General features: G+C 40.0%; 1 pseudogene; it reads left to right on the forward strand.

The window, feature by feature from the left end:
- The first annotated feature begins 2,290 nt into the window (after window positions 1-2,290).
- Window positions 2,291-4,160, forward strand: LOC100723378 (small ribosomal subunit protein eS1-like; annotated as a pseudogene).
- Window positions 4,161-6,723: the final 2,563 nt, after the last annotated feature.

Here is a 6,723-nt window from a genome sequence, read left to right on the forward strand (position 1 = left end):
TGTTAGCAACAAGCAGATATTATTTTCCTTACATTACACGTTAGGAAACTTAGTGAGCATCAATTTAGAAGTCACTGGTAGAACCAGATTCGAACACAGCCGCCTGGCTCCAAAGTCTTTATTAGTTTTATAAAAGTCCTTGCAGTCTAACTTTGAGATGCTATAATTATAGGACATGGGTCTGCCTTCATTCAAAAAAGGAGACAAAAGTATTATATGTACACCCTATTATGCTAGAGAGAAACAATATATAACACAAAAATATTATTATCCTTTTGAAGACATATGAAACATGCTATTACAGAGTAATAGAAAAAGATGTATTTAATAACAAAAGCTATGACTCCAAAAGGAATAACAGGAAATTATCAACCAACAAACCTGATATTCGACAAGTCAAAAAGGTTCCTCAACTTGTATTATGTATACTTTTCTGTTCCAGACACTGAAGATTTAGTACAAGATTAGCACTGATGGAACTCACTGTGTCTCTCAATTGGTCCTGAATCTTAATGTGGTTTTTTGAAATTTCTGTTACTGTATCAGGATTTTCCTCACACTCTAAACCATATTTTATAACAATTGATAAAATAATACATACTGTAGAAAACTTGGAAGACCCCAAAATAGAAGAAATAAGCCTCCTATAGAGCAAATACCTAAAGGTTTTTTCTCCAGTCATTTTTATGTGCTTTGGAATCACTTTGTCCCTACGGTCTGCTGTGTCATTATTAGGTAGCTTTCTTTTTGTACACATCAAGTTTACCCAAAAGATTGTGAGGCATTGGAAGTGAGAAATTAGGTAGCACACTTGCAGAACCCTGGAAAGTAAGCATTGCCCAATTCTCTTAAGTAATGGAAAAATGAGTGGATGGATTGCTGACTCACTTATCGATCAAGAGTGACTTAACACACAAAAAATATCAAGCAAGCGTTTTGTTCTTGATGTATTTTGGTTTTTAATATTTTCCATCTATTTTGAAGATCAAGTTTGAGACAATGTATGATCAGCTGTTAGATGTGTAATTAGAGGTATTCCTTAGAAAGAACTGGTATGTGATGAGGAGAGATGGCCCAGGACATCTATGAAGGACACAAGTGGAGAATCTGAGATTGTTTTTCTATAACTGTCCAATAGGACCCCTGTAGAATGAGTTGGTCTGTCTTAAACTAGTTTCTATTTTTTACCCAATGCCAGGCAACCTCCCATCCACCATGTCTATGCTATAGTCTATGCATGCAGAAGAAACCAGAGCTGCTCTCTCCTTGCAAGAGGAATTACCCAGCTAGTGTTTCCTCTGAGCTTTAGGACAAGGGAGGAATTTAAGGCTGCAAAGCCATCATGCAGCTCTCTTTCTCAAGTGGTAAACTTACTAGAAAAGGGTTTTTACACTTTTCATAGTTCTCGCTCTCTTTTGAGTGAAGTTTGTTAAGGTCTCGGAAGTGCTGAAACAGTACCCTCCACTGCTTCGTTATCTGATAGCTGTGGTCTCAGTTATGTTGAAGCATTTTGGAGCCATGTGAGTTGGCTTGGCTCTGACAGGTAGCATGTGAAGGGCACATGGGGGACTTCTCAGATGGCCTGCATTCAATTAGCAGTTTACAGCTAATCAACAGGGGCATATCAATCAATGGATGTAAGCAGAGGTGGATTTAAAGGATTTTCAAGTAATCATATTGAAGAATTACCCTGGGTGTAAGGAAATATATCAAGCTGCATTTAGCACACTCTGGCTAAGAGAGTAACAGCTTGTCTGATGGGATGTCCACCCCTTAACCAGCCCTCTCAATTCCAAATGAAATGAAAATTCCCTTCTTAGTAGTCATTAAGGCTCCAATTTTATTTCTCATTATTAAACCATGAAGTTGGCCAAAACATTTAAATTAAGCAAAATGAAGAGATTTATGAGCAAATTGGAGTCTAGGTAAAAAATTCAAGTCTAATCTCCAAAGATTAAGAAACACACAATAACTGAATTATGGTGGGGAGCACAGAAAAAAGCACAGCATTAATAGGAAGACATTTTCTTTCTTATTTTTCCCGAAGAATCAGCTCTTTAAAATTGAGTTTTTAGTGATAATTTCATGCTTCGTAATACCCACATGATTTGAGAAATGTTGGAAGAAGATTTAAATGGTATTTTAGTCTCTGTAGAACTAGAGAAATATGTCAGATTGATTGCCCTAAGCAGCCTACAGCCTCCTATGGAGACAGAACACTAGCAAGAGAGCAACATGAATTATTTCAGATTCCTCTGGCATCGGGACAGAACTCTGCTCCGTGACCAGTATGGAGGTCAGAGATTAAACTTGTTTGATCTTCCGTTTCCCCGTGGAGACTGTCAGTGCCCGAAGGAAGGATGCTCCCAGCCAACTGAGTATCTCCCGGGTTAGGGGTGGAACTTGGACCCCCATTCAAATTCCTTATCGAGGCCACTTTCTTCCTGGAGAATGATTTTGAAGGGGCAAATTTGAAAGAGCAACTGAGAGATGAAAGGGATCTTAGTTACCCAAGCTACCAGCTAGTGAACGCATCTTAATTGAAGACCAAAGAGTATCAAGAATATAATTCCTTCCATGGATCCTAAATCTCTTCCACTTGTGAGAAGTGGCAGCTGCTGCAAGGGAAGGTGAGGACATCAGTTGCTCCTGGGTACTTTCAGAGAAAACTCTTCTCACTTCGAATTGAACACCAAAGCTTGCCCCCCAGGGAAGCGGTACGGTCTGGATGTTAGTTTTAACTTCCCTGGATGCTTCCCTTAGCTGCAGTGATACCTGAAACTGTCACCCTTAAAGTGATTTCTTTAGGTTAAGGAGATGTAATACCAAATACTTTAGAAGTCAGTTGTTACCCAATATCAGAGACAGAAATTCAACAAGCGGTCAGCCTTGATGCAGATTCACAGGGACCTGGTGCCCGGTCCGAGGACCATCTTGACTCCACCTAGGAACTGTAGAGGCACTGGCCTCTGGCAGAAAGTTGGTCCCAGAGACAGAGTAGAAAGGGGCGAGGGAAGAAGGACAACAGTGTTTCTGTCATGTCCTGTGTGTTCCAGGAGTATACTATGTGCCGTGATGTAAGTTTTTACATTCAGTATTTACAATTGTCCCCCTAAGGTCGCCTGATTACTTTTATTTTAGAGCTGCAAAAACCGGAGACTTGGGCAGGTGAAGTAATTTGCCCAAGTTTACCAACTTCTCTGAACTCAAGTCTACCAAGCGTTAAAGATCCTTTTTCTGTGACATCATGCTGACTCCTTGGAAATGAAGAAATGGAAAGCTTATTTCACACCTGGGCCAGCCAGAATTTGCCCTACACAGCCTATGTGCGAAAGTCTTCAAGAAAATCTTCCACACCCCTTTTGGCTCTGTGAGAGCAGCACCACGGAGGTAATAAGAACAAGCACCTTGCAAAAGGCGACAGAAAGGAGCTCAGAAGAAAGTGGTGGATCCATTTTCTAAAAAAAGACTGGGATGATGTGAAGGCACCAGCTTTGTTCAACATAGGAAATATTGGAAACACACAAGATACTAGAACTCGAGGAGCCAAAATTGCACCTCATGGGCTCAAAGGTCATGTGTTTGAAGCGAGCCTTGCTGATCTGCAGAATGCTGTAGTTGCCTTTAGAAAATTCAAGCTAAATACTGAAGATGTTCAGGGAAAAAATTGCCTAACTTCCATGGCATGGATCTCACTCACGACAAATGTGTTCCAGGGTCCAAAAATGGAAGACTGTGATCAAAGCTCATGTTGATGTCGGGACCTGATGATTATTTGCTCCATTTGTTCTGTGTTGGCTTTACTAAAAATCACAATAATTAGATACGGAAGACCTCTTATGCTCAGCACCAACAAGTGTGCCAAATCCAGAAGAAGATGGTGGAAATCGTAACCTGAGAGGTACAGCCAAATGACCTGAAGGAAGTGGGCAGTCCACTGATTCTGGACAGCACTGGAAAAGACACAGAAAAGGCTTGGCACTCTGCTTATGCTTTTGATGATGTCTTCGTCAGAAAAGTAAAAATGCTGAAGAAGCCCAAGTTTGCGTTGGGAAAACTCATGGAGCTTCATGGTGAAGGCTGTAGCTCTTGGACATGAAACTGGGGTTAAAGTTGAACAAGCTAATAAATATGAACCACCAGTCCAAGAGTCTGTTTAAAATCCAGATTTTATAGTGATAAATAAATTCCTATTTGTGACAAAAAAAGAAAACCTTCCACAGTTGGACTGAACACTGCTATAGTTTGTCTCTAGAAGATCCCCAGAGGCCCACATGTTAAAGCTGTGGTCCCAGATTGTGCTAAGACACGGTGCAATCTTTGTGAGGTGAAGCCTTGTGTCACCTCTCAGTGGCCATAAGGTGAGCAGCCTTGCCCTGCCTTGCTCTTCCTTCCATCAAGCACTGCTCATCACAAGCCCAAAAGCAACAGGACTATTTGATCATGGACTGAAACTTCCAAAATCATGAGCCTCTTTCTAAGCTGATGTATCTCAGTTGTTTGTTATACTAACAGAAACCTGATTGACGCAGAGGTAGAATCTCTACTTGGGAGTGGGAGGCCAGATTTAATAATCAGATTTCTGTTTCCCCAGAATCTTCCCCCCAGAGTCTTGTCACAAATCAGTGTTGTTGCCATTCTTGTTTCTGAGACCACTTTTGCTTTTTTTTTTACAAATTAGACTCCAGAGTGTATAAGACTCTTTCCTCAGTTCTCTGTAACAGACCCACAGAAAGTCCACACAGTAAACCAGTGCTTAACTGGAAGGCTCAGAGACAGATTAAAAGGTAACTAATCATTTAGGCTCAGGAGCTGTGGTTGCTGTGCAGGGCATAGTGCATCCTCACAAGATCCCTGTAAGGTACCTGCCTTCCTATCTTCAAGCCTCTCTGTGTAACAGAACAAATCCCCACCCAATCCAACCCAGTAACCAGTCGAAGTCTGTCTTTGTCCTGAAGCCAGTCTTCACATTTCTAAGTAAGCGCTTTCCCCATGCAATTAGATGGGTGTCAATCTTGATGTTTCATTTTGGGTAACACCAAATTCAAAACCCGATTTGAAAAGAGAAAGATACGTAGCATAGGAAAAGAGGGAAAACTTTTACTGTTTGTCAAAATATGAACATAGCAACTCATTTTTATTTTAAATACAAGTGATCAAAGCACTGATAGTAACCGATTTCAGGTCATCAGGACCTCTCTGAGTAAATTCTTGGGCGTTATCCACTTCATTTATTTATTTACTTATTATTTTTTATTTTATTTATTTTTGGTACCAGGGATCAAACTCACAACTGCTCCCTTGCAAGGCAAGCGTTTATGCCGCTGAGCTAAATCCCCGGCCCATCTACTTCATTTAGAACAGAGCTTTATTTTCAGAGTCACCAAGCAACTTTCTGTCAAACCCCTGAAGACTTCTAATACAACAGTGAAAGGTTATTTCATAACTACTAGGTAGATTAAATAAGTAAATGACTCTGGTAGACCAAAAGGTGGTAAGTATGTGGAACACAGGACACCCATACATCCACTGCTAGAATGAGTGTAAACTGGAGAACAGTTTGATATAATTTGCTAGTAAAGGCAAAAGTGAAGAATATTTTATGAGCCTCCAAATCCCTATCTTGGCATATACACTAGAAAAATTCTTACACATTTTCACAAGTACGTAGGAATAAGAATATTCACTGCAGCCATTTATAATAGCAAAACAGTCAGAAAGAAAACAAGAAAAATACCCTGGAAACAGCTTAAAGATAAACTAACAAAGGAGTGGAGTTTTCAAGCTATGATTTAAATAATGCTATGCAACAATCCATAGTAGTAAAGAGAATGAACCAGCTCTACGTATTTCTGTGCAACTCTTTACAACAGAAGATTGAAAACCCAGGCGCCCAGGTGAACTCTGCTATCACTCAAGTGCTCTTAATTATATGACAAAGCATCAGTTAGGTATTTTAGAAACTGAACTATTGATCTTTTCATCTTATGCCTGTAGGGAAGCTTTTCCTTAGGAATCTCGTGGTTTAGGTGCATCTGAGTGGGAGGGGTGCTTACACTAGGGCTGGTGTGGTTCAAATGTGTAAGGATGAACTGAAAGATCTGACATGGAAAGCAAAACCAGAAAGCACGTCCTTATCACACATGCACAAAGAGAACAATAATCTGGTTGAAGGAATGCAGATAAGTGGTTTTTAATGAGAATGTGTTAGTCAACAGCAATCTGGATTGGACTGTTCAAGAACTCAGATTGCATTGTTGTTACCACTAGAGTAAAAGAATTGAGAACTGCTTTTGCTTTTATTAGAGTATTAAATCTACTCAAAGGATCAACAGGCTAATATGTTTTCCAAATGATTCTTAGTTCTATGTGGCATTTGGAAGAAATTACTACAAAATACAAAGTGACTACAAGAAGTAAAAGGAGAAACATCCTCTAAATTAAATTGTGGAAACACAGCGACAGCATGGTACAATATAAGTTAGAACTGGGCCAAATCCTGGCTTCACTAACATGAGCTGGTGGCACTTTGGGCAACTCGTTTAATAGCTGTAATCTCCAAATATTTCTTCTCTCCCTCTTCTCTTCTCTTCTCCTCTTTTTCCTTCTTCGTCCTCTTCCTCCTCCTCTTCCTCTTCCCTCCCTCCCACTCTTCCTGCTTCTTTTTATAAAATAAAAGCACTTGCCACATTGCTAGGAGAATTACTGAGGTAATACATGAAA

This window comes from Cavia porcellus, unplaced genomic scaffold (genome assembly GCF_034190915.1).
Source record: "Cavia porcellus strain 051 isolate PalLab524CR breed Dunkin Hartley unplaced genomic scaffold, mCavPor4.1 scaffold_9, whole genome shotgun sequence".
Taxonomy (NCBI): domain Eukaryota; kingdom Metazoa; phylum Chordata; class Mammalia; order Rodentia; family Caviidae; genus Cavia; species Cavia porcellus.